We start from the raw sequence: 8,787 nt of genomic DNA, 5'->3' as shown, positions 1-8,787 counted from the left end.
AAATATTGATGAATTGTATGTGACATTATTTTAAAGTGTAGCTTAAAGCTTTTAGTTGAAATCTAATTTGAAATGTTTGGTTAGTTGGCTTTTTTTTATTTTTAGTCAAGGAAATTTTTAAACATTTTGTTTCATATATGTAAAACGAAAAAAAACTAATTTCTGACAGGATTTATTCGTGATTCATTAATATTAAAATATAAACGTACTTATTTTAGGTTAAGATATATAGGTACATATTTAAAAAATATAAAAAGAATTCTAAAGAATTTCTAAGAGTATTGTTTATAATATGAGTCACTTTGTTTACGTAATCCATTTCATATCTTAGATGTTAGTAGACTATTAATAATATTTCGTTTTAATACCCAGTTGTATATTGATTTTATCCAAACTTTTAAATTTTCATAAAAATACTATAAATAATATTTTCATAGATAAAATAATAATTTTTATGTGTCTTTACATCACTTTTTCGTTATTGATTATTCGTAAATATTGTACAGTGAAGGTAATGAATAATGATTGTATAGGTTAAACTATAAAATATTTTATCGAGTTGGTGAAATTGCGATACGATGCTGTATACGTCTAGTAAAGCAAGTGACTGCTTTAAAATTCATTGCTGATATTTTTATTTGATGGATACTTTAAATTAGTATTATGGTTATATTTTAAAATAGAAAAAATTACTTTAGAGTTTGCATTCTAAGTCGTTTGTTATACGGAAATACATTTTAAATTATTAAGTTTTTTTTTACTTTTTGGAATGACAACATACCTTTTTTATTTCATATTTTAAATCAAAATATTATCGGAGTATTCAATACATAAAAATCGAAATTTGGAAGAGTTACGAGAATATTTAAAGCCAGATGAGTGGAATGGTAGATCAACATTTTGTGGTGTATCCCCATACCATTCCACTCCCCAAACACTCATGTATTGAATAATAGTATAATAATAATAGATTTTGAAATAATGAGTGCGTTGTTCGATAAAACAATCACCCTGTATAGCCCGACAATATACAATCACCGTGACAATGTACTATATTGTGACAAGTTTATAGCTGATTAGACATTATAATGATCACTCTGTGTATAAATGTGTAATGCAAGATTCTACACTTAAACGTGTGTGCACAGATAGGCTATATATTTACAAGGAATTATAACGGTGTAACGTGTATAAATGACTCGCGGTTGTCGACTGTGTGCGCAGATATAGAAAATATAATATTATATTATGCTATAAATTGTTATAATAAATGAGAAAACAATAAACAGTCAGAAAAAAAAAATGCAAAGTAGTGCCGTTGTGGTACACAAGACACTAACTGACTTCGAGCTAACAAGGCTTACAGTTTTTTTAGACAGCTGTTCAAATTGTAACTCATATTATTTTCGCTTGGTAGCCCGGATCGCGGAGAAATCGTATTAACGGTGGAGTAAAATAATAAATATTATAAATAAATGAAATAATAATATGATATTATTATAACAATACTATCGCCATTCATACGTACGAGTATACTATTATATTATATCGACTGCATAAAATCGGTGTATAGTTTTATATTAAAGTTTTGTGTAGACAGTTGTTCGTTATTAATATAATTGTAAGTACCGTCGTACAGTAAGTGAATTGGATCGATACGATTTGGCGATACTCGCTAAGCCGATGCGTACGCGTATTATAATATTTTTAATACCCAATCGACTGTAAAAAGGGCATCGCAGACGGCGTTCACAAAACAATACGCTTAATTTTACGCCGAAATAATGTATACGCTTATACTGCGTCGTTAAATATTATTTTTTTAATATTATTATCGTCGTTATATCGTGTTCTTACAGTCTCACCGACTGTCGTCGACGTCGAGATGAACCACGATCGCGTTATACGCGAGTGGTTACGACGCATAACAATACATACAAACGTATACCTAAGTGTATAATATTGTGAGAGCTCGCGAAAAAAGTTCGGCCGCAGCCCTGCCGGCGGCGCGGCGGGCGAAGGGATGGGATGCGCCGACCGCGTTTTTGACATTGAACTTGGGCGACGCGACGCGCACTCCGGAGTCGTGCTTTGTACGGTCGACACGCCTTGAGAGTGAGAAGACGCTCCCGTACGCGTGATAATAAATCATAGTATTATTATTATTATTATCGTTGTTGTTGTTGTTGTTGTTGTTAGTTATTATTACTATTATTATTTTTGTTATCATTATTATTATTGTGCCGCCGCCGGCTGTTTTATTAATCGTATCACTCTGCAGCGGTATTTTCGTCCGTTTTTCCCTCCTCGTCCCCTTTCCCTCCAGCCCACCCTAGCTCGTTTTCGTTAATATTTACCTATCCTATATACTACCCCACACCTGTGCGCACAAGCGCCAATTTTGTCAACTTATTGGCTGATTTTCGATTTTTTTTTTTTGTTTTTTTTTTACGCGTCATTGTTTTTTTTTTTTTTTTTAATCGCAGATTTACACGTCTGCTACTTAATAATATGAAATAATCTATATAAACATAATAATACTAATAATAAGTACACTGCAGCAGTCGTCCGTTTCGCGTTTCCGTTTCGTCGTCGATTGTTGTCTTCCACCACGTCCGTCGTCGATAAAGGTAAGTGTGTGTGTATACAATCATTATGTCACGGATACAATTGTTATTGTTAAAATAATATTATACAATTACCATACGATACATTACCATATACGAAACCACGCGAAACAGTGCACGTTGTGAACAGCTTGTTGTTTGTGACTAGGCGAGGTTGCAGAGGTGCTCTGAAACGGATAAAAATATCGTAACGCCGTTTATACGGCAACGGTTCTATTATATTGAAACATTTTCTACGATTGAATCGTTTTTCGTAACTATCCCAATTTCAATTTCGCTTAAAACGATTACGCCAATGAAACGTAAAACGATAACAGCACGTTAAAGACAACACTGCGCGGGTGACGAATGGAAATTTGAAAAACAAAGGTTTCGGAAACAATTGCAGATTTTGACAATTATTTTGATTTTCGCGACGCTTTAAAAATGTACGAATACGTTACTGTTGTCTATTGCGATATTATTACCACATAAATGTACTAGGTACCGCTGTATATATATAATATTCTCTTCTTCCCGATCTTGGACTGAGTACAATCTTACAACGGCGGCCGTCTGCCTAATCCTCCAAATCCGCTTCTGGACAACGTTACACCACGCACAGACAGATATTAGAAATATCGTTAAGTACCTACTTATATAAAAACATCACCGATGCGAAATTGTGCGCGTGCGCGTATACGGTAATGTTGGGAAAACACTTAATACTATTCGATTGGTCATAAAAATTAATACGAATTGTACTTGTAAAACTATACAGGAAATCAAACGCTGATGCGTCGTACTATTATTATATTTCTTATTATATATTTATATGATAGCATGTCATTCGTTATCAGTGCATAATACTATAGCGCTCATTATGTTATGGCATCGGCACATCGCCATAAAACCGTCAACAATGAATCAACAAAATAGATGGTTCATTACTCCGTTCAATTCCAATGATCTCAAAATGTATTCCATTTATACAAATTATCTTTGATTTTAATTTTTTGGATGTTCTTTTACGAAGAAAAAAGATAACACCTATTCACATCATGATATTATTATGTATTAATTATGTTAAGATCATCGTAAATTCATATCATTATCATAACAATATTGAAAGCGCGTGTGTTTTTTATTCATATTTTATAAAACAAATTAATATTTCTACAAAACAAATAATGAACAAGTTTATTATAAATACATTTTTTTCGGTAAAACATTAACTATTTTTCTATCGAAGGAATCATTCTTATATTATTATTATATAAAATTAATTCACACAATAGAATAAGGTACAAAGAGTGTAAAAAGTGTAAAAAATTTAATGTACCAACGTTTTAGTATAGCATACTATTATAATTTATTTTTTATATACTTATATAATATGTATAGGTACTTGATAATCAAATTTTACGCGGAAATGAGTAGGTACATACCTATATTCTATTAAATACGTTGTTTATTTCAATGCAGTAACGTTTTAATATTTCTTTCTATGGTATTTTTTTCCTATACCGTATTATATGCAAATATAAGTAATACATTTTATATAAGGTTAGGTGCTATTATACTTTACATATTCAAAATAAGTGGTGCACCAAATATATTCAATTTGTATTTGTGTTTCGTGTAAGTATTATCTTAATAAGGAATTAAAATGTTTTATAACTCCAAATACACTAAATTTTATAGTTTTGGATTACAAGAAAATATATTCTTATACGTTTCAACGGTTAAAATTCCCAATGAATGCATAAAATACCGTTTTATTATTTTAATATAGGTACAGATCAATGTTTGATATTTTACATGTATAATAAACAGTTTGTTCAGACTCCAGAGTTCATGAACTTCATAGTCTATATGCATAGCTCAGTATTTAAGAATGAAATAAAAAACTGAATTAAACATCTTCATAGTATCTTATTTAAAAATATTTATAGGTAACCTTCTTAAACCATCCTATCTAAAATATAAAAGCCTGTATAAACCGTATATTATAATAAATATTATTCAAACTGTGTTAAGCAAGATAGAAGTTATTAGCAAAACCATCATAAGATTCTGAAAAATTGAAAAAAAAGTTTTTATAAATTAAAATCTCATTAAGTACAATTAAATTAGAACTTTTTTTTTAACTAAAATAAAATCATGAATACATGAAATTTTAAAAAATGTTTTGTTTTTAAATACGCAAAGTTGTGAGTACTGACTGCAAAGTACAGATAATATAAAAAATAAAATATTTGTTAATTTATTATATAATTTAATTAGTACCGAAAAAAGGCTTCGCCATTTCGCATATAATTGGTTAAAAATATTAAAGCAATCTAACCTTTAAAGTTTTAACTAAATATAATCCTCAAACAGTATGACAATTACAAATATTTACTTAAATATAATTCACTTATTAACATTTTATTTTACATTATATAATATGCGAGTAAAACAAAAACCTGATGAAGTTATTGATTATAATTATGTCTTATTTCTGCAAACTTGGCACCTATTTATGGCGTATAGTTACATAATAAAATTGATTGTAAAATATTAATTGTTTTAGTAGTAATAAAATTGACATATCGTTATAATTAATTGATTTTCTCGGCATAAATATATTTTATGAATGTGTTGATTAAATAAAACAAAATCTAAGAAGTACCAATTTACAAAAAATAAATGTTTACCACAATCATTATTTCTAAGCGTATCTAAATATGTACCTATTTAAATTCATAGATTGTGACACCTTTATGTTTTAAACCTTTAAGATCACTATACTTAATTATTTTTAATTTCAATTCAATTTTTAACGTTATGTAAGTATAAGTATATATAAACAACAAACTATGAAAATAAAAGCATATTTTTAAAACCAAACAATTTTAATAAAAGTTTTAAATTATCATCACAGAATACTATATTGCATGACAATGTTCATTTTTTAGTTCCTTGTCATTCTTGTCATCTGTCATGTTTCAAGAAATTATATATCATCTCATATTTTAACCTTAAACCTATGTACTTGTACACCTTGTACGTACAGATGTATGTTGAGAATTTAAGATCTCTCATAAGATATACTAATATATAATACATGTATGATGCATATAAATATTATTAAATATTCCATTTAAATAGTAAAAATCAATAAGAGTCCATAGAGAATTTCTCCATCAAACATAAAATTAAACCGAACAAAAATGACAATTATTTCAAATGTTAGGTTAAATTCATATGTATATATTATTGTATATGCATTTACCTAAAGACATTATACTCTTGTGAACAATAAGTTTTTTAAATCAACATAATATATTGTAAATTGTAATGTAATTAATTCGCAGATTATGTAAATATTATGTATGATATAATTAGAGTAGATTCGCCTGACGGTAATTACTTTGTAGGTATGTCCACCCAATTATTTGAAATTAAAATAATGTAGGATACATTTATTGTGCTCATCAAAGTAATTTAACAACGCTATTCTAATTCGTTAGGTATATTTTAAATGTATTTTAAAACACATTTAAAACGAAATTTTGTATGATAAAAACATGGTTTATTAATACTATTTGCTCCGACGACAACCGCATTCACTTATTAGTTATTTGCATAAGTCATGACATAAGTATTTACTAAAAACCACTTCTGCCTGTACGCCAGGTATATGTGTATTTCGTTTTAGAAGATCTTGACATACTCATACCAGTCTTACCTAATTTTCGATTTAATATTTGTCTTAAACATAATATAAATATTTTTTTTACGTTACCTCGTTGATAGCTAATATTTGTTAAATTCAATTGTTAAAAAAACAGCATGATAAACAATTTTAAACAAAACAAACCATGTCTTTTGTTTAAATTAAATTTAAAAAATGTTTGTTATCTTATATAACCCAAAGATAAATAACATAAAAATAAGCACAATTAAGTTACTTGTATTATCTATGTGCTTTAAGAACATATTTTTGTTATTATTTAAAAAAAATTTAAATAAAATGTATTCGATAATAAGAAAAATTATTTTAAATCTCATTATCTGAATTTAAATTCACATAAAATTAATTAAAAAATAATCAGTGTTTAACTTTATAAAAAAACTTTAAAACGAATTGTTTATATCCTGTAAGATTATATAGATATGATGTGATTTAATTTAGGTATATTGTATTTAGTATAAATTTAATGAATACCATGTTTAACAAGAATTTACTTAAGAACGTTAAAAGATAATTATGTCAAAATAATATACTGCAGCAAACACTGATTGCAAAACATTTGCCATATTCAAACTTCAAATGATCTTTTTAGTTTCGTCATTTAATGTGTTAGATTATTATAACTTTTACATAGAGTAGATTTTTTTCTTTTCATTTTTCATATAACAAATTTATTTACAACACAATTATTTATTGGGCCATGATAACCCAGTTAAAAATGTACTTGTGTGTATAATTTTTTTATTTTTTATTACACTTTATTGACCGAATCTAGAAAAGTTGTACGTTTTATGAAATATATGAAAATCATTAATATTCGTATTCAAATCATTATCTTTTTTTTTAAGAAATATACATTATATTATTTTCAATTTAATGATTTGTTTGCAATAATTATTATAATAACGTCAATATAATAGAATAATAATTGTTTTTAATTACATCATTTTTTATCACACGAAATCTCTCATGACTCACAAGTACTTTTTTAATCGCATCGAGAAACGATTACTAATCATCGTCGATTGACCCGGAAAATACAAAAACTCTAAACATTTTCCTGCACCTATTGGGTATAATTTGACTAGCCCAGTCAGAATTTTGTACACATTATATTCTCCACAAAATATATAAATAATAATAGATAACAAGGGTGTAATGCAAGCGGTCGGGAGTATAGAAATGGTATTTCTAAAATATCATATCGAATTACATGTGATAATATATACCAGAGTGGTTTACACAATAGCGTACCTTGGATTTTTTTTCTTTGTATAAAATCTTAAAAATGCTTTAATGGTGGTTTTGAATAGATGCATAAGATATATGTATGTTTTTTTATTACTTATAAATTATTCTACGAAAGTTCCTGGCAAATAAGCTGATTTAAAAAAAGTTAAATCATTTCATAAAATATAATATATATATATATTTTAAAACAACTCCCCTCTCATTGGACATGTCTGATGTCTGTGTATACGACATTGCTATAGTACTATTACAATATTACATGACCTGCTAGGTGAATCGGTAACGAACACACGAACCCACGACAAGAAGGGAACTGTATTATATACTGCTGTACACTAAGTAGAAAACGGATTTACGAATTTTTGATAAAAAAATAAGAAAAAACAATCATTTTAACACTCGAAATAGTACTCTAAGCTTTAAATTGTAATTATAATATTGTATAATTAATTTGTACGCGATAGCGTAATAGAAATAAAATAAAATAATGTAAATTGTTTATTTTAATCTATTATCCGAGGGATCTATAACTATACGAAAATTGACAACTTGTCTGAATCAATACAAGTGTCACGATCACAAGTCGGCGGTGCAGGTCACCCACCTATACGTATATCATTTACGGATATATAGTAAAAAGTAAACGTAGGTCCATGATCATGGGTGTAACTTGGGCAATTTTTATGGGGGGGGGGAGCAAACTTAATTTTACGTCGATAGGTACATCTACTTAAAGTTACTTAGAGACGAAATTACCCAATAAATACATTTTACAAAATATCAACGAGGGAAGTTTCCCCTCTCCCCCAAGTTTACGCCTATATGTCTGTGGTAACAACAATATAATATATTGTCCGGACGCGACTTTCATAAACCCATACCGATTACGATTCGGCGGCGGGACTCGCGAGTAGCATAATATCGTAATGTGTACAATATGCACCACCGCTCGCGCAATGTATCGAACGTAAAAAAGCGTGTGCGCGTGTGTGGGACGATGGCGCGCGCGTATACACAATATATACAAAGAGAGACGACCTTGGCGGCAGTGGTCTTGTTTACGCGGCCGTTGCACATCTCGCGTGCGTTTTTATTATCGTACATATTATTATCATTATATATATAAATAATACGCGTAATGTTACGTACATCGCCAGAGACGTGCACACATGGCGTTCTTTTTGTTACTTA

General features: G+C 28.7%; 1 protein-coding gene across 1 annotated transcript in view; it reads left to right on the top strand.

Annotated features, from left to right (window-relative positions):
• The first annotated feature begins 2,478 nt into the window (after nt 1-2,478).
• The window catches only part of LOC114126135 (brain tumor protein), a 65,429-nt gene continuing 59,120 nt past the window's right edge, over nt 2,479-8,787 (top strand). Inside the window, exon 1 of the mRNA XM_027990019.2 lies at nt 2,479-2,630. The gene's annotated coding sequence lies outside the window, so the exon portion shown is untranslated. The remainder of the gene's footprint in view (nt 2,631-8,787) is intronic.

The sequence above is a fragment of the Aphis gossypii genome, chromosome 2 (assembly GCF_020184175.1).
Source record: "Aphis gossypii isolate Hap1 chromosome 2, ASM2018417v2, whole genome shotgun sequence".
NCBI lineage: Eukaryota > Metazoa > Arthropoda > Insecta > Hemiptera > Aphididae > Aphis > Aphis gossypii.
The sequence above is the reverse complement of the archived record's forward strand: the minus strand, read 5'-3'. Positions and strand labels throughout refer to the sequence as shown.